We start from the raw sequence: 21,293 nt of genomic DNA, 5'->3' as shown, positions 1-21,293 counted from the left end.
GATTGTCAGTTAAACCTTAACTTTGATGAATAATGCAATGCTATATCTAGTTCTATATAAACATCACATATCTAAACTTTGTAGATGTACATTTTTACACACACATGACCTGAGGAGAACCTATCCAGATCTAAAAAGAACTGGATCATTCTTTATGATTGTTAAATACAGAAGAACTGAATCCAAATCTGTGAACTCTCCAAATCTATGCTGTCCAAAATGGTAGCTACTACTCGCAGGCAGTTACTGATCCTCTGTCTGAGTAAATGCAAAATACATACTCTAAGCATTTAAATACACAGTGGGTCTTGGAGATTTAATATGAAAAAGGCATATGTAATATAACCTTTATGTTAATTACATGTGGAAATGATAATCCTTAGAATATACTGGGTAAAGTGTTATTAAAATTAATTTTCACTTGTTTCCTTTTCTTTTTTTACTGCCTATATAGCTTAAATCTGTAGGTTGCATTATATGTCTATTGGACAGCACTAGTCTAGATGTTAATTCAGTTATGAAAAAGGAATGTTTTCTTACTCTAGAGTATATAGCTAGCTGAGCAATGATCTCCAGTGGCCATGTAACATCTGACATACCTTACATTTACATGCCTATTTGTTCATTATCTCTCTCTCTTCCCCCACTGGAAAATAAAGTTCATATGAAAGCTCAGTTGGTAAAGAATCCGTCTGCAATGAAGGAGACCCCGGTTCAATTCCTGGGTCAGGAAGATGCATTGGAGAAGGGATAGGCTACCTACTCCAGTGTTCTTCGGTTTCCCTTGAGGCTCAGCTGGGAAAGAATCTGCCAGCAATGCAGGAAACCCCAGTTCGATCCCTGGGTTGGGAAGATCCCCTGAAGAAGCGAAAGGCTACCCACTCCAGTATTCTGGCCTGGAGAACTCCATGGACTGTATAGTCCATGGGGTTGCAGACTCGGACATAACTGAGAGATTTTCACTTTAAAATAAAACTTTATGGAATGTTAACCCTCAGCATGTAAAATAACTGAAAATTCAAAATGCATCTGCCCTCCTCCTTTATGAGCAAACTTTTTCAGGAACGCTTTTCAGCTTTTGTCATTTGAGATGTGTGGGTATCCTGCATGTGGATGCACGACTATTGCAGTTGCCTGAATGGTGGCGTGCTGGAGTCTGACAACTGTCAACTTCTGGGAAAAACTGCCACCTCTCACAGAGTGTCTGAGAAACCCCGGGGCCCACCCCTGGAGACTGTAATTCAGTTTTGTTTTTTTTCTTTAAATTTTAATTTAAATAGCCACCATGTGGCTGGTGGTGGTTTAGGCGCTAAGTCGTGTCTGACTCTTGCAATCCTATGGTCTGTAGCCTGCCGGGCTCCTCTGTCCATGGGATTTTCCAGGCACGAATACTGCTGTAATTCAGTTTTGGCTTATGGCTTTCCCATTGTCCCCTTCTTTCCTCCTTCCTCCCTGATACTTAAGCAAAAACCCTCCAAGTTATTCTTGACTCTTCCTCTCTCATTCTCCACTTGTAGCTCATTAGCAAATCCCATTGGCTCTTCCTTCAAAATCCAAACTCTGCCACTGCCACTCTGGTCCAAGTCACCTGCATCTAAATGAATGGAAGTCAGATCATAGAGCTCCTCTCTTTAAGAGCATCCAATGTCTCCACTGCAGTCAAAGCAAAGCCAAAGCTCTTAAAATGACTGAAAGGCTTATCTTACTCCCAGATTCTCAGATCTCAGTCCCCTAATGTTCTCCCTTTGGCTCACTGTGCTCAAGCCTTACTAGTCTCCAAGTTGTTCCACACACCCCAGGCACACTCCCCGCCTTGCGCTTTTGTTTCTGTTGCTTGGAATACACTTCCTCCAAATCTTTGCCTGGCTGTTTCTTCACTTCTTTCAAGTCTCTGTTCACATTGCATGTCTTCTTTGGCCACCTATGTAAATTACCATCCTCTCCCTGTTATTTAATTCATTTTCCCCCCATATCAGAATCTTATGTATCATATATTTACTTGTTTGTCTGTCATGTCTCAACACGAGAACTTAAGGTTCAGAAGAGTAAGGATTTTACACTGTTATATTTTCATTGCCTACACACTGGAAAAGACTCTGATGCTAGGAAAGGTTGGGGGCGGGAGGAGAAGGGGACGACGGAGAATGAGATGGCTGGATGGCATCACGGACTCTGTGGACATGAGTTTGAGTGTACTCCGGGAGTTGGTGATGGACAGGGAGGCCTGGCGTGCTGTGATTCATGGGGTCGCGGAGAGTCGGACACGACTGAGCGACTGAACTGAACTGAACTGAACACATGGTTTATACCATGGGTGCTCAATGATATTGCATATTAAAAAAATACTTTGTAACTAACTCCCAGATTTCAAATTGTAGGTTTTTAAACATTCATCCCTACAACTGGCAAAGCACACCAGAGGTTTTTCCGGAACCCTGGAAAACAAACGATTTCTTTTAATATTCTCCCCCTCATTGATACTTATAAATCATTTCATATACAAACTACATATATATATAAAATGATGGTTCAGATTACAATTAATATATTTGTGAATACATTCATACATATACAAATTATATATTATTGATATATATACTAAAGTTTATACATTTACATGTCAGACTTCTGTGGGTTAGACATAGCTAGAAATTTCCAGTCTTAATTTACCCTGCTAACTAGACCTGGAGTACCCTTCCATGCATTAGAATTCTATCCATTTTTCAAACAGTGCATGAGTGCTCAGCTGTTCAGCCATGTCTGACTCTAAGCCCCACCAGGCTCCTCTGTCCAAGGGATTTCCCAGGCAAGTGGGTGGCTCTTTCCTCTACCAGGGGGTCTTCCCAACCCAGGGATCGAACCTTTATCTCCTGCACTTGCAGATGGATTCTTTACCACTGAGTCACTTGGGAAGCCCTTATTAAACAGCACATTATCTCTATTTTGAAGCTCTAAATACATTTTAAAATACATGTTAATTGTCAGACTTAGTTTCTTTTGCCCTCAATTAGAGATATTGGGTGAGATCTCATTCTTTCTTACCTGTTTTTGCACTTAGCCTAAAATACCTCAAGAAGATTCTGTCTTATTCATCTTTATTTCCTGTAGCTGCTAGCACAATTCCTTGTGCATTCAGTTCAGTTCAGTCGCTCAGTCATGTCCGACTCTCCGGGACCCCATGAATCACAGCACACCAGGCCTCCCTGTCCATCACCAACTCCCGGAGTTCACTCAAACGCATGTCCACAGAGTCGGTGATGCCATCCAGCCACCTCATTCTCTGTCGTCCCCTTCTCCTCCCGCCCCCAACCTTTCCCAGCATCAGAGTCTTTTCCAGTGAGTCAACTCGTCGCATGAGGTGGCCAAAGTATTGCAGTTTCAGCTTTAGCATCAGTCCTTCCAATGAACACCCAGGATCGATCTCCCTTAGAATTGACCGGTTGGATCTCCTTGCGGTACAAGGGACTCTCAAGAGTCTTCTCCAACACCACAGTTCAAAAGCATCAGTTCTTCGGCAATCAGCTTTCTTCACAGTCCAACTCTCACATCCATACATGAACACGAGAAAAACCATAGGCTTGACTAGACGGGCCTTTGTTGGCAAAGTAATGTCTCTGCTTTTTAATATATTATCAATGTTGGTCATAACTTTCCTTCCAAGGAGTAAGTGTCTTTTAATTTCATGGCTGCAATCAGCATCTGCAGTGATTTTGGAGCACCCAAAAATAAAGTCTGACACTGTTTCCACTGTTAGTAGGCGCTTAATTATATTTGTTGTATAGGATTTACATATATGAATATTTCTATTTTTAAAAAGCTTCATGAGTGTTTCTTAAACCAAATTTGAAGCAAACATTTTAGACAGAAATAATTTCTAAGTTAAAGTCTGAACTACATAAGCTGGCTGTGTCTTGGCATACATAAGTTTGTCCTGTCCATTTAAATTTCCCACTTAGGAGAACTTTATTCATTTCCACTACCAGCAGCTCTTTTGGGGGCTTAGTACTTCAGAAATAGCATCCCTTAAAATTTCTTTTTTATTTTAGACTAATTACAAGATTGTAGTGGTTTTTGCCATACATTGACATGAATCAGCCATGGGTGTATGTGTGTTCCCCATCCTGACCCTCCCTCCCACCTCCCTCCCCATCCCATCCCTCTGGGTTGTCCCAGTGCACTGGCTTTGAGTGCCATGTTTCATGCATCAAACTTGTACTAGTAATCTATTTCACATATGGTAACATACATGTTTCAGTGCTATTCTCTCAAATCATCCCACCTTCGCCTTCTCCAACAGAGTCCAAAAGTCTGTTCTTTATATCTGTGTCTCTTGCTGTCTCGCATATAGGGTCATTGTTACTGTCTTTCTAAATTCCATATATATGCATTAATATACTGTATTGGTGTTTTTCTTTCTGACTTACTTCACTCTGTATAATAGGCTTCAGTTTCATCCACCTCATTAGAACTGATTCAAATGTGTTCTTTTAATGGCTGAGTAATACTCCATTGTGTATATGTACCAAAGCTTTCTTATCCATTCGACAGCCAATGGACATCTAAGTTGCTTCCATGTCCTAACTATTGTAAACAGTGCTGCAATGAACACTGGGACACATGTATCTTTTTCAATTCTGGTTTCCTCAGTGTGTATGCCCAGCAGTGGGATTGCTGGGTTGTATGGCAGTTCTATTTCCAGTTTTTTGAGGAATCTCCACACTGTTCTCCATAGTGGCTGTACTAGTTTGCATGCCCACCAACAGTGTAAGAGGGTTCCCTTTTCTCCACACCCTTGCCAGCATTTATTGTTTGTAGACTTTTTGATAGCAGCCATTTTGAATGGTGTGAGATGGTACCTCATTGTGGTTTTGATTTGCATTTCTCTGAAAATGAGTGATATTGAGCATCTTTTCATGTGCTTGTTAGACATCTGTATGTCTTCTTTGGAGAAATGTCTGTTTAGTTCTTTGGCCCATTTTATGACTGTGTCGTTTATTTTTCTGGTATTGAGCTGCTTGTATATTTTTGAGATTCTTTGTCAGTTGTTTCATTTGCTATTATTTTTATCCCGTTCTGAAGTCTGTCTTTTCACCTTGCTTATAGCTTCCTTCGTTGTGCAAAAGCTTTTAAGTTTACTTAGGTCCCATTTGTTTATTTTTGTTTTTACTTCCATTACTCTGGGAGGTGGGTCATAGAGGATCTCTGATTTATGTCAGAGAGTGTTTTACCTATGTTTTCCTCTAGGAGTTTTATATACATTTAGATCTTTAATCCATTTTGAGTTTGTGCTGGAGAAGACTCTTGAGAGTCCCTTGGACTGCAAGGAGATCCAACCAGTCCATTCTAAAGGAGATCAATCCTGGGTGTTCATTGGAAGGACTGATGCTAAAGCTGAAACTGCAATACTTTGGCCACCTCATGAGAAGAGTTGACTCCCTGGAAAAGAGTCTGATGCTGGGAGGGATTGGGGGCGGGAGGAGAAGGGGACGACAGAGGATGAGATGGCTGGATGGTATCACCGACTCGATGGACATGAGTTTGAGTGAACTCCGGGAGTTGGTGATGGACAGGGAGGCCTGGAGTGCTGTGATTCATGGGGTTGCAAAGAGTCGGACACGACTGAGTGACTGAACTGAACTGACTGAACTGATGGTGTTAGAAAGTGTTCTAGTTTCATTCTTTTACATATGGTTGACTAGTTTTCCCAGCATCACTTTTTAAAGAGATTGTCTTTTCTCCATTGTATATTCTTCCCTCCTTTGTCAAAGTTAAGGTGTCCACAGGTGTATGGATTTATCTCTGGGCTTTCTATTTTGTTTCATTTATCTATATTTCTGTCTTTGTGCCAGTACCCTACTGTCTTGATGACTGTAGTCAGGCAGGATTCCTCCAGTTCCATTCTTCTTTCTCGAGATTGCTTTAGATATTCAAGGTTTTTTTGTATTTCCATACAAATTGTGAAATTATTTGTTCTAGTTCTGTGAAAAATGCCATTGGTAGCTTGATAGGAATTGCATTGAATCTATAGACTGCTTTGGGTAGTATACTCATTTTTACTATATTGATTCTTCCAATCCATGAACATGGTATATTTCTCCACCTGTTTGTGTCATCTTTGATTTCTTTCATCAGTATTTTATAGTTTTCTATATATAGGTCTTTTGTTTCTTAAGTAGATTTATTCCTAAATATTTTATTCTTTTCATCACAATGGTGAATGGAATTGTTTCCTTAATTTCTCTTTCTGTTTTTTCCTTGTTAGTGTATAGGAATGCAAGGGATTTCTGTATGTAATTTTAAATCCTGCAACTTTACTATATTCATTGATTAGCTCTAGTAGTTTTCTGGTAGAATCTTTAGGGTTTTCTATGTAGAGGATCATGTCATCTGCAAACAGTGAGAGTTTTACTTCTTCCTTTCTGATCTGGATTCCTTTTATTTCTTTTTCTGCTCTGATTGCTGTGGCCAAAACTTCTAGAACTATGTTGAATAGTAGTGGTGAGAGTGGGCACCCTTGTCTTGTTCCTGACTTTAGGGGGAATGCTTTCAGTTTTTCTCCATTGAGGATAATGTTTGCTGTGGGTTTATCATATATGGCTTTTATTATGTTGAGGTATGCTCCTTCTATGCCTGCTTTCTGGAGGGTTTTTATCATAAATGGATGCTGAAATTTATCAAAGGCTTTCTCTGCATCTATTGAGATAATCATATGATCTTTATCTTTCAATTTGTTAATGTGGTGTATCACACTGATTGATTTGCGAATATTGAAGAATCCTTGCATTCCTGGAATAAAGCCCATTTGGTCATGATGTATGATCTTTTTAATATGCTGTTGGATTCTGCTTGCTAGAATTTTGTTAAGGATTTTTGCATCTATGTTCATCAGTGATACTGGCCTGTAGTTTTCTTTTTTTGTGGCATCTTTTTCTGGTTTTGGTATTAGGGTGATGGTGGCCTCATAGAATGAGTTTGGCAGTTTACCTTCCTCTGCAATTTTCTGAAAGAGTTTGAGTAGAATAGGTGTTAGCTCTTCTCTGAATTTTTGGTAGAATTCACCTGTGAAGCCATCTGGTCCTGGGCTTTTGTTTGCTGGAAGATTTCTGATTACAGCCTCTAGTTCCATACTTGTGATGGGTCTATTGAGATTTTCTATTTCTTCCTGGTTCAATTTTGGAAGGTTATATTTTTCTAAGAATTCGCTCATTTCTTCCAAGTTGCCCATTTTATTGGCATATAGTCGCTGATAGTAGTCTCTTATGATCTTTTGTATTTCTGTGTTGTCTGTTGTGATTTCTCCATTTTCATTTCTAATTTTGTTGATTTGATTCTTCTTTCTTTTCTTGATGAGTCTGGCTAATGGCTTATTTATCTTCTAAAAAAACCGGCTTTTAGTTTTGTTGATTTTTTGCTATTGTCTCCTTTCTTTTTCATTTATTTTTGCCCTAATTTTTATTATTTCTTTCCTTCTACTAATCCTGGGGTTCTTCATTTCTTCTTTTTCTAGTTGCTTTTGGTGTAAAGTTAGGTTATTTATTTGATTTTTCTCTTGTTTCTTGAGGTAAGCTTGTATTGCTATGAACCTTCCCCTTAGCACTGCTTTTACTGAATTCCATAGGTTTGGGGTTGTCATGTTTTCATTTTCATTTATTTCTATGCATATTTTTATTACTTTTTTGATTTCTTCTCTGATTTGTAGGTTATTCAGGAGCATGTTATTTAGTCTCTGTATGCTTGTATTTTTAATAGTTTTTTTCCCTGTAGTTGACATTTAATCTTACCACATCGTGATCAGAAAAGATGCCTGAAATCATTTCAATTTTTTTGAATTTACCAAAGCTAGATTTATGGCCCAGGATGTGATCTATCCTGGAGAATGTTCCATGGGCACTTGAGAAAAAGGTGAAATTCACTGTTTTGGGGTGAAAGGTCCTATAGATACCAATTAGGTCTAACTGGTCCATTGTATCACTTAAAGTTTGTGTTTCCTTGCTGATTTTCTGTTCAGTTGATCTGTCCATAGGTGTGAGTGGGGTATTAAAGTCTCCCACTATTATTGTGTTACTGTTAATTTCTCTTTCATACTTGTTAGCATTTGCCTTACATATTGCAGTGCTCCTATGTTGGGTGCATATATATTTATAATCGTTATATCTTCTTCCTGGATTGATCCTTTGATCATTATGTAGTGACCTTCTTTGTCTCTTTTCATGGCATTTATTTCAAAGTCTATTTTATCTGATATTAGTATTGCTACTCCTGCTTTCTTTTGGTCTCCATTTGTATGAAATATCTTTTTCCAGCCCTTCACTTTCAGTCTGTATGTGTCCCTTGGATTAGCCAGTTTATTTCATCTCTTTCTCTCAGAAGATGTTCTGTTTGGTGAAACTTTACTGTACACCACACAGTCACAAAGGTAATGTCTAGGGCTGAACCAAATTACTTACAAATTACCTTCCTTCCTCCTCATCTCTGCCCTATCTAAATAAAGTATGTTTTTATTTAATTATTTTATTTGTGTCAGGTCTTAGCTATGGCATGCAGGATCTTTAGTTGCAACATGTGGATTCTAGTTCCCTGACCAAGGATCAAACCCAGGCCCCCTGCATTGGGAACGTGGAGTCTTAGCCATGAAACCACCAGAAAAGTCCCAAGTATATGTTTTTTGATTCTGAAAAATATTAGTTCTAGAGAAGAACCTATTTCTTTATTTTTATCTTTGGAAAGAAGCGAAGAGAAAAAAACAAAAAGCAGCTGTCACCCCATCAAGGTCTTCATTTGTTAAAAACTGTTCTTCAGGCAGAAAATTTAGAATTTAAGGACCCTCCCAAAATTGCTTTAGCTTAAAAGAAAGTGAAAATGATTCCCAGCCACCTCTCATTTTCTTACCCATCATTCAGGCCTTCTAATTTCATATCATCACCACCTTGAAATGAAGCAAGCTTATATGAATGACATGTTACTGGTCTAACTTGAAAAAGTCTTTTTAGACAGGATTTTAAAACATGTTCTCTCATTGGGTAAATGCTCAAAGAATACACTGAAGTCTTTTAAGCTTGGCTGGAATCAATTTATGGGCAAGTAATGAATCTAATTGTTATGCTAGCTTCCATGTCAGCAAAATAACAGATGTACAGTATAATGGGGGGTGGGGGGGAGTTGCTTTGGGATTGCTAGAGCAGGTGCGACTTTTAAAAAAAAATCACATGGAACTTTATCAAGTGCATTTGGAAACAGTTGGAAATTAGCCAGGAGGAACATTCTCCTTCAATCCCTTAGACATCCAGTTGTGTGCTCGGATTAGGCCCCTGAACAGCTGAGTTAGGAGGACACTGACACCTTGTCACTCCTTCAAGCTCTTTATTCCCTCCTCACCCTCCAACAAAAGCACCAGAGATTGCCCTCCCCTAACTAGACACACACACACACACACACACATGTCCAGCTGCCAGATATGCCAGTTCTCTTTCAGAGAACACTAGACAGTGAGTCCAGGCAAGTTACCATGGTTCTCTATTATCCCGTCCAGCACATTAGGGAATGGAAATAAGTGTGCACATGTTCTTAAAGGCCCTTTGGGAAAGATCAGTGGGGCTGCATGGGAGACACAATAGCAGGCTTTGTCACAAAGAAAGGATTTGGGCTGGCAGGCAGCAGCAGTCCTGCTGGACACAGAGTTTGTCTGCAAAGGCAGTGGGGGAAAACCATGTGCTGGGTTACAGAGCATCCTCGCTGGGAAAGGCAGAGCATTTTGTGTAATTAAAAGTCATCCTGAAGACATCAGGTAAGAGCCTGCTGTTTTTAATTAATTGCTCCTGTGATCTTGTGGCTTTAAAAGGGGTGCTGCTCAGAGAGGTTAAGATTCACTCCAGAAACAAAAGTTATTCTGATGAGGGCAAAACATGGTGTATCTGAAAATTTGATAAAGGCAAAAGAGGAAAGAGAAGGAAAACTATGTGAGAGAGAGAAAGAACTGAAAGTCGAAGTCACCCATGTATAATTTGCTAGAATAATCATGTTCTCTTTTCATGCTCTGTGCCTCAGCACCTTCACATTCAAAGGACAACTTCCCCCTGACCTACATCCTGCCTTGATATATAAATTATTTTGGGGAAAAAATCTTGACAGTCAAGGTTAACAGAAAACAGCTGGAAAACAAACTGAGAGCCATATGTCATAGATTCCTCCAAGTAGAAAGATTAAAAAAAAACAAAACTTTGTTTTGAAGAGTCAGCACATCCAGAACAAGCAGGTGGAACCAAGGACTTTACATGGTCTCCATGATGATGAAAATAAACATGGTGAGGACTATATAATTGTGTCAGTTTCGAAAAGAAGGACTGGACAACATGAGAAATCTGATCTGAAATCTTTTTTTCTTTCTCCATTATAAAATCCACAACTCAATTATCTTAAGCAGTTAACTGCCATTCCGTTTTTCTTGTGCATCTCCTTAGATGGAGAAAGGGTTGCATTTTGAAGAATGTATCACAGCTCATGCTTTTCAAATTTCTGATATATAAGCCTTTACTGTTTATAGATCTTTCAGATAAAAGAACACTGGTGGCAGCAGAATGGCCTCTTGATGACATCAGGTCCCACCACCCATCAAAAAGAAGAAATTTGAGACCTAAAACAGGGTGCTGTCTGTGCCCTATCTTGAACTATCTACCCTGTTTTTTCTTTCACAAATCATGCTAATAAAGTTATTCTTAAAAAAAAATAATACTTTCATTTAGACTCACTACTTACAAGGTATAATATATAATCAGCCCAGGAGATAGAATTTGATTATATTAAAGGTTATAAAGGAGAACTAGGGAGTTCCCTCGTGGCTCAGTGTTTTGGATTCTGTGCTTTCACAGCCCAGGGTCCAAGTTCAATCCCTGGTTGTGGAACTGAGATCCTGAAAGACACTCAGTGTGGCCAAAAAAAAAAAGAAAGAAAGAAAGATAGCATTAACTCACTAAATCAAAATATATTTTTTAAGTTGTATGTTTTCTTCTAATTTCCCCCATTGTTTTAATTGTATAAATTTGTATTCTTTCTCACTTAATATAGTAAATATTAGTATCTTCCCATGTCACAACAACAATGTAGTTGATATTCCTTGAAAGGTGCCGGAAAATTATACATCCCTCTTTTCAGAAGCCCTGGGGGGATGTGGGGGGGTGGATGGGTGTGGCTGTATGTGTGTGTGTGCATAGAGCCAGGCTCTCTGTCATGTGGCTCTGCTTCCATAACCTGATTCAGTACTAGGGTTGACATTGTACTCAATGTGGACACTCTATTCTACTGCATGTGTGCTAAGTCACTTCAGTTGTGTCTGACTCTTTGAGACCCTATAGACTGTAGCCCACCAGGTTCTTCTGTCCTTGGGATTCTCCAGGCAAGAATACTGGAGTGGGTTGCCATTGCTTTCTCCAGGGGATCTTCCTGACCCAGTGATTGATCCCAGGTCTCCCGCACTGCAGGCAGATTCTTTACCATCTGAGCCACCAGGGAAGCCCTCTGTTCTATTAGGATTTGTCAAATCTGTCATATTTTCTATTACAGGCTGCAACCCTTACAACATAAGAGTTGGTGACTGGTGGAGTGATAAGGAAGCCCAGAGAAAACTACAGGAAAGGTAACACAATTCGTGATGTAGGGAGTAGAGTAGAGAGAAGTTGTGGCTCATTGAAATTAAGCTGAGTCACCCTGTTGTATAAACTACTAACAGATGATCACTTTCAAAAAGTGATCAAATAATTGAGTCAGCAGAGATATATTAAAGGGCTTCCCTGTGGCACAGATGGTAAAGTGCCTGAAATGCGGGAGACCCCGGTTCAATCCCAGGGTCAGGAAGAGGGAAATGGCAACCCACTCCATTACTCTTGCCTGAAAAACTCCACGGACTGTCAACTGAGGAGCCTGGTGGCGACAGTCCATGGAGTCGCAGAGAGTGAGACACGACTGAGCGATTTCAAACAATGATCAAATAATTGAGTCAGCAGAGATACAGTAAAAGCTCAGGAAATATGTACAGCTGAGCCCTTTCACTGTTCACCTGAAACTATCACACATTGTTAATCGGGAGGAAGGAACAAGATGGCAGAGGAATAGGACGGCTGTACACCCAGAAAACCGAGTGGCAGGGACTGGGGAGACGATAAGTCGCAGTGACCGCGCTCACCAAACACCTGGTCACCTGAGCTGCTCGGACCGGGGAAGGCACAAAACGCAGGCCCAACAAAGTCTGCGCCTTTGTGGAGTACCCGAGAAACTGAACTTGAGCCGCTCAGACCTGGGAAGTGCATACAACCCAGCGCCGGCCTCGGATTGTTCCCAGCAGAGTAACATAGAGACTGTGCAGTGTAGACTGGGACAGCACACGTGCTGTGAGTGGGGGCAAACCCAGTGTGGCCAAGATGCTACGAGCACTCCCCACAGACGCCAGAGATATTTGTCTGCAGCATTCCTCCCTTCCTAGAACAGGACTGAACAACTGAGCCTTAAAAAGTGTCCACCCGCCCCCTAGTATCAGGGCGGAAATTAGACACTGAAGAGACCAGCAAACAGAAGCTAAAACAGAGGGAACCACCTTGGAAATGACAGATAGAGAAGTCTAGAGACTACTCTAAGAATAAGACCAAAAACCAGAGGCAAGAGGCTTAAGCCGAATCCTGAGAACACCAGAGAACTCCTGACTCCAGGGAACATTAATCAATAGGGGCTCATCAAACGCCTCCATACCTACACTAAAACCAAGCACCACCCAAGGGTCAACAAGTTCCAGAGCAAGACATACCACGCAAATTCTCCAGCAACACAGGAAAATAGCCCTGAGCTTCAATATACAGGCTGCCCAAAGACACTCCAAACCCACTGACATCTCATAACTCATTACTGGACACTTCATTGCACTCCAGAAAGAAGAAATCCAGCTCCACCCACCAGAACACCGACACAAGCTTCCCTAACCAGGGAACCTTGACAAGTCACCCGTCCAACCCCACACAGTGAGAAAACTACATAACAAAGAGAACTCCACAAACTGCCAGAAGAGGGAAAGGCCACCCCAAGAAAAGCAATATAAGCAAGATGAAGAGGCAGAGAAATACCCAGCAAGTAAAGGAACAAGATAAATGCCCACCAAGACAAACAAAAGAGGAAGATATAGGGAATCTACCTGATAAAGAATTTCGAATTTTGGTGGTGAAAATGATTCAAAATCTTGAAAGCAAAATGGAGTTACAGATAAATAACCTGGAGAAAAGGATTGAGAAGATGAAAGAAAGGTTTAATAAGGACTTAGAGGAAATAAAAAAGAGTCAATATACAATGAATAACGCAATAGATGAGATCAGAAACACTCTGGAGGGAACAAACAGTAGAATAACAGACGCAGAAGACAGGATAAGTGAGCTAGAAGATAGAATTGTAGAAATAAATGAAACAGTGAGGAAAAAAGAAAAAGGAATTAAAAGAAATAAGGACAATATTAGAGACCTCTGGGACAATGTTAAACGCTCCAACATTCAAATCATAGGAGTCCCAGAAGAAGAAGACAAAAAGAAAGACCATGACAGAATACTTGAGGAGATAATAGTTGAAAACGTCCCTAAAATGGGGAAAGAAATAATCACCCAAGTCCAAGAAACCCAGAGAGTCCAAACAGGATAAACCCAAGGCGAAATACTCCAAGACACATATTAATCAAATTAACAAAGATCAAACACAAAGAACAAATATTAAAAGCAGCAAGGAAAAAGCAGCAAATAACACACAAGGGGATTCCCATAAGGATAACAGCCGATCTTTCAATAGAAACTCTTCAGGCCAGGAGGGAATGGCAAGACATACTTAAAGTGATGAAAGAAAATAACCTACAGCCCAGATTACTATACCCAGCAAGGATCTCATTCAAATATGAAGGAGAAATCAAAAGCTTTACAGACAAGCAAAAGCTGAGAGAATTCAGCATCACCAAACCAGCTCTCCAACAAATGCTAAAGGATCTTCTCTAGACAAGAAACACAGAAATGGTGTATAAACTCGAACCCAAAGCAATAAAGAAAATGGCAAAGGGATCATACTTAGCAATAAATACCTTAAACGTAAATGGGTTGAATGCCCCAATAAAAAGACAAAGGCTGGCTGAATGGATACAAAAACAAGAACCCCATATATGTTGTCTACAAGAGACCTACCTCAAAACGAGGGACACATACAAACTGAAAGTGAAGGGCTGGAAAAAGATATTCCACGCAAATAGAGACCAAAAGAAAGCAGGAATAGCAATACTCATATAAGATAAAATAGACTTTAAAACAAAGGCTGTGAAAAGAGACAAAGAAGGAAACTACATAATGATCAAAGGATCAATCCAAGAAGAAGATATAACAATTATAAATATTTATGCACCCAGCATAGGAGCACCGCAATATGTAAGACAATTACTAACAAGTATGAAAGGGGGAATTAACAACAATGCAATAATAGTGGGAGACTTTAATATCCCACTCACACCTCTGGACAGATCAACTAAACAGAAAATTAACAAGGAAACACAAACTTTAAATGATACAATAGACAAGTTAGACCTAATAGATCTCTATAGGACATTTCACCACAAAACAATGAATTTCACCTTTTTCTCAAGCATACACGGAACCTTTTCCAGGATAGATCACATCCTGGGCCATAAATCTAGCCTTGGTAAATTCAAAAATTGAAATCATTCCAAGCATCTTTTCTGACCAAAATGCAGTAAGATTAGATCTCAATTACGGGAGAAAAACCATTAAAAATGCCAACATATGGAGGCTGAACAACACGCTGCTCAATAATGAACAAATCATAGAAGAAATCAAAAGAGAAATCAAAATATGCATAGAAATGAATGAAAATGAAAACACAACCCCAAACCTCTGGGACACAGTAAAAGCAGTGCTAAGGGGGAAGTTCATAGCAATACAGGCACACCTCAAGAAACAAGAAAAAAGTCAACTAAATAACCTAACTCTACATCTAAAGAAAATAGAAAAGGAAGAAATGAAGAACCCCAGGGTCAGTAGAAGGAAAGAAATCGTAAAAATTCAGATCAGATCAGATCAGTCGCTCAGTCGTGTCCGACTCTCCGCGACCCCATGATTCACAGCACACCAGGACTCCCTGTCCATTACCAACTCCCGGAGTTCACTCAAACTCATGTCCATCGAGTCGCTGATGCCATCCAGCCATCTCATTCTCTGTCGTCCCCTTCTCCTCCCGCCCCCAACCTTTCCCAGCATCAGAGTCTTTTCCAGTGAGTCAACTCGTTGCATGAGGTGGCCAAAGTATTACAGTTTCAGCTTTAGCATCAGTCCCTCCAATGAACACCCAGGACTGATCTCCTCTAGAATGGACTGGTTGGATCTCCTTGCAGTATAAGGGACTCTCAAGAGTCTTCTCCAACACCACAGTTCAAAAGCATCGATTCTTGAGCGATCAGCTTTCTTCACAGTCCAACTCTCACATCCATACATGACCATGGGAAAAACCATTGCCTTGACTAGACGGACCTTGGTTGGCAAAGTAATGTCTCTGCTTTTTAATATACTATCAAAGTTGGTCATAACTTTCCTTCCAAGGAGCAAGCGTCTTTTAATTTCATGGCTGCAATCAGCATCTGCAGTGATTCTGGAGCCCAAAAAAATAAAGTCTGACACTGTTTCCACTGTTTTTCCATCTATTTCCCATGAAGTGACGGGACCAGACGCCATGATCTTTGTTTTCTGAATGTTGAGATTCAAGCCAACCTTTTCACTCTCCTCTTTCACTTTCATCAAGAGGCTTTTGAGTTCCTCTTCACTTTCTGCCATAAGGGTAGTGTCATCTGCATATCTGAGGTTATTGATATTTCTCCCGGCAATCTTGATTCCAGCTTGTGCTTCTTCCAGCCCAGCGTTCCTCATGATGTACTCTGCATAGAAGTTAAATAAGCAAGATGACAATATACAACCTTGACGTACACCTTTTCCTATTTGGAACCAGTCTGTTGTTCCATGTCCAGTTCTAACTGTTGCTTCCTGACCCACATATAGGTTTCTCAAGAGGCAGGTCAGGTGGTCTGGGATTCCCATCTCTTTCAGAATGTTCCACAGTTTATTGTGATCGACACAGTCAAAGGATTTGGCATAGTCAATGAAGCAGAAATAGATGTTTTTCTGAAACTCTCTTGCTTTCTCCATGATCCAGCAGATGTTGGCAATTTGATCTCTGGTGCCTCTGCCTTTTCTAAAACCTGCTTGAACATCTGGGAGTTCATGGTTTACATACTGCTGAAGCCTAACTTGGAGAATTTTGAGCATGACTTTACTAGCATGTTAGATGAGTGCAATTGTGTGGTAGTTTGAGCATTCTAAATGCGAAAGAAACAAAAGAGACCATAGCCAAATTCAACAAAGCCAAAAGCTGGTTCTTTGAGAAGGTGAATAAAATTGACAAACCAGTAGCCAGACTCATCAAGAAACAAAGGGAGAAGAACCAAATCAATAAAATCAGAAATGAAAATGGAGAGATCACAACCGACAATACAAAAATACAAAGGATTATTAGAGAATACTATCAGCAATTATATGGCAATAAAATGAATAACCTGGAAGAAATGGACAAATTCCTAGAAAAGTACACCTTTCCAAAACTGTACCAGGAAGAAATAGAAAATCTGAACAGATCCATCACAAGCATGGAAATAGAGGCCATAATCAGAAATCTTCCAGCAAACAAAAGCCCAGGTCCAGAAGGCTTCACAGCTGAATTCTATCAAAAATTTAGAGAAGAGCTAACACCTATTCTACTCAAACTCTTCCAGAAAATTGCTGAGGAAGGGAAACTTCCAAACTCATTCTATGATGCCACCATCACACTAATCCCAAAACCTGGTAAGGATCCCACAAAAAAAGAAAACTACAGGCCAATATCACTGATGAACGTAGATGCAAAAATCCTTAACAAAATTCTAGCAATCAGAATCAAACAACATATTAAGAAGATCATACATGATGACCAAGTGGGCTTTATCCCAGGAATGCAAGGATTCTTCAATATCCGCAAATCAATCAACGTAATACACCACATTAACAAACTGAAAAATAAAAATCATATGATTATCTCAATAGATGCAGAGAAAGCCTTCGACAAAATTCAACATCCATTTATGATAAAAACCCTCCAGAAAGTGGGAATAGAAGGGACATATCTCAACATAATAAAAGCTATATATGACAAACCCACAGCAAACATTATCCTCAATGGTGAAAAACTGAAAACATTTACCCTAAAGTCAGGAACAAGACAAGGGTGCCCACTCTCACCACTACTATTCAACATATCTGGAAGTTTTGGCTACAGCAATCAGAGCAGAAAAAGACACAAAAGGAATCCAAATTGGAAAAGAAGAAGTAAAACTTTCACTGTTCGCTGATGACATGATCCTCTACACAGAAAACCCTAAACACTCTACCAGAAAACTACTAGAGCTAATCAATGAATACAGTAAAGTTGAAGGATATAAAATCAACACACAGAAATCCCTTGCATACCTATACACTAACAATGAGAAAATAGAAAGAGAAATTAAGGAAACTATTCCATTCACTGTTGCAACGAAAAGAATTAAATACTTAGGAATATATCTACCTAAGGAAACAAAAGACTTGTACATAGAAAACTATAAAACACTAGTGAAAGTGATCAAAGAGGACACTAATAGATGGAGAAATATACCATGCTCATGGATTGGAAGAATAAATATTGTAAAAATGAGTATACTACCCAAAGTAATTTATACATTCAATGCAATCCCTATCAAGCTACCAACGATATTTTTCACAGAACAAATATCTCACAATTTGTATGGAAATACAAAAAACCTTGAATAGCCAAAGCAATCTTGAGGAATAAAAATGGAACTGGGGGAATTAACCTGCCGGACTTCAGGCTCTACTACAAAGCCACAGTCATCAAGACAGTTTGGTACTGGCATAAAGACAGAAATATAGATCAATGGAACAAAATAGAAAGCCCAGAGATAAATCCATGCACCTATGGACACCTTATCTTCCACAAAGGAGGCAAGAATATAAAATGGAGTAAAGACAGTCTATTTAACAAGTGGTGCTCGGAAAACTGGTCAGCCACTTGTAAAAGAATGAAACTAGAACACTTCCTAACACCATACACCAAAATAAATTCAAAATGGATTAGAGAGCTAAATGTAAGACCAGAAACTATAAAACTCCTAGAGGAGAACGTAGGCAAAACACTCTCTGACATAAATCACAGCAGGACCCTCCAAGACCCACCTCCCAGAATATTGGAAATAAAAGCAAAAATAAACAAGTGGGACCTAATTAAAATCAAAAGCTTCTGCACAGCAAAGGAAACTCTAAGCAAGGTGAAAAGACAGCCTTCAGAATGGGAGAAAATAATAGCAAATGAAGCAACTGATAAAGGATTAATCTCCAAAATATACAAGCAGCTCCTGCAGCTCAATTCCAGAAAACTAAGTGACCCAATCAAAAAATGGGCCAAAGAACTAAACAGACATTTCTCCAAAGAAGACATAAAGATGGCTAACAAACACATGAAAAAATGCTCAACATCCCTCATAATCAGAGAAATGCAAATCAAAACCTCAATGAGATACCATTTCACACCAGTCAGAATGGCTGCTATCCAAAAGTCTACATGCAATAAATGCTGGAGAGGGTGTGGAGAGAAGGGAACCCTCTTACACTGTTGCTGGGAAGGCAAACTAGTACAGCCACTATGGAGAACAGTGTGGAGATTCCTCAAAAAACTGGAAATAGAACTGCCATATGATCCAGCAATCGCACTTTTGGGCATACACACTGAGGAAACCAGAATTCAAAGAGACACATGTACTCCAATGTTCATTGCAGCACTGTTTATAATAGCGAGGACATGGAAGCAACCTAGATGTCCATCTGCAGAGGAATGGATAAGAAAGCTTTGGTACATATACACAATGGAGTATTACTCAGCCATTAAAAAGAATGCCTTTGAACCAGTTCTAATGAGGTGGATGAAACTAGAGCCTATTATACAGAGTGAATTAAGCCAGAAAGAAAAATACCAATACAATATACTAACGCATATATATCGAATTTAGAAAGATGCAAATGATAACCTTGTATATGAGACAGCAAAAGAGACACAGATGTATAGAACAGTCTTTGGGACTCTGTGGGAGAGGGTGAGGGTGGGATGGTTTGGAAGAATGACATTGAAACATGTATATTATCACATGTGAAATGAATCGCCAGTTCAGGGTCAATGCATGTTACAGGATGCTCGGGGCTGGTATGCAGGGATGACCCAGAGGGAGGATAAGGAGATGTGGGAGGTGGGAGGGGGATTCGGGAGAGGGAACTCATGTACACCCAGGGCGGATTCATGTCAATGTATGCCAAAACCAACCAATATAGTATTGTAAAATAGTTAGCCTCCAATAAAAATAAATAAATAAATAAAACAGAAAAAAAAAAAAGAAAAATTCACCCAGGAATATGATTTTTTACTTTAAAAAGGAAAAACATTGTTAATCGGCTATACACCAATAAAAAGCTCAAAAGGAAAAAAGCTAGGTATTAATAGTTAATATCTAAATATCTAAATAACACAGCATGTCAGGCAATGTTTCTGTTCTCTGTGTTTGTTCTTCTGTCTAACCTTCCCATCATTCCTACAGTGTGGGTTCTATTATTGTCTTTATTTTAAAAATGGGGAAACACTTGAGCAAAGCTGTTAAGTGACTTGATAAACATTCAAACTCAGGAGGGCTGGTTCCATGGCAGTAATATTCTTTTTTATAATAAGAAATACATTTGGTTTTCATCCCCCATTCCGGCATAGAACTCCTGAAACTCCTGGAATTTCCTAAGTGATAAGAGATGTTAACGGACCTTTATATTCCCTATATATTTTGAATGCTCAAACTACCGCACAGTTGCACTCATCTCACACGCTAGTAAAGTCATGCTCAAAATTCTCCAAGCCAGGCTTCAGCAGTATGTAAACCATGAACTCCCAGATGTTCAAGCAGGTTTTAGAAAAGGCAGAGGCACCAGAGATCAAATTGCCAACATCCGCTGGATTATGGAGAAAGCAAGAGAGTTCCAGAAAAACATCTATTTCTGCTTCATTGACTATGCCAAGGCCTTTGACTGTGTGGATCACAATAAACTGTGGAAAATTCTGAAAGAGATGGGAATCCCAGACCACCTGACCTGCCTCTTGAGAAACCTATATGCGGGTCAGGAAGCAACAGTTAGAACTGGACATGGAACAACAGACTGGTTCCAAACAGGAAAAGGAGTACATCAAGGTTGTATATTGTCACCCTGCTTATTTAACTTCTATGCAGAGTACATCATGAGGAACGCTGGGCTGGAAGAAGCACAAGCTGGAATCAAGATTGCTGGGAGAAATATCAATAACCTCAGATATGCAGATGACACCACCCTTATGGCAGAAAGTGAAGAGGAACTCAAAGGCCTCTTGATGAAAGTGAAAGAGGAGAGTGAAAAGGTTGGCTTGAAGCTTAACATTCAGAAAACGAAGATCATGGCATCTGGTCCCATCACTTCTTGGGAAATAGATGGGAAAATAGTCGAAACAGTGTCAGACTTTATTTTTTTGGGCTCCAGAATCACTGCAGATGCTGATTGCAGCCATGAAATTAAAAGACGCTTACTCCTTGGAAGGAAAGTTATGACCAACCTAGATAGCATATTAAAAAGCAGAGAGATTACTTTGCCAACCAAGGTCCATCTAGTCAAGGCTATGGTTTTTCCCATGGTCATGTATGGATGTGAGAGTTGGACTGTGAAGAAAGCTGATCGCCGAAGAATCGATGCTTTTGAACTGTGGTGCTGGAGAAGACTCTTGAGAGTCCCTTGACTGCAAGGAGATCCAACCGGTCCATTCTAGAGGAGATCAATCCTGGGTGTTCATTGGAAGGACTGATGCTAAAGCTGAAACTCCAATACTTTGGCCACCTCCTGCGACGATTTGACTCACTGGAAAAAGCTCTGATGCTGGGAGCAATTGGAGGTAGGAGGAGACGGGGACGACAGAGAATGAGGTGGCTGGATGGCATCACCGACTCGATGGACATGAGTTTGAGTGAACTCCGGGAGTTGGTGATGGACAGGGAGGCCTGGCGTGCTGTGGTTCATGGGGTCGCTAAGAGTTGGACACGACTGAGCGACTGAACTGAACTGAACTGATATTCCCTTTATATT

This window comes from Moschus berezovskii, chromosome 10 (assembly GCF_049115385.1).
Source record: "Moschus berezovskii isolate FMDL1 chromosome 10, NW_MosBer_1.0, whole genome shotgun sequence".
NCBI lineage: Eukaryota > Metazoa > Chordata > Mammalia > Artiodactyla > Moschidae > Moschus > Moschus berezovskii.
Note: the sequence above shows the minus strand (reverse complement) of the source record.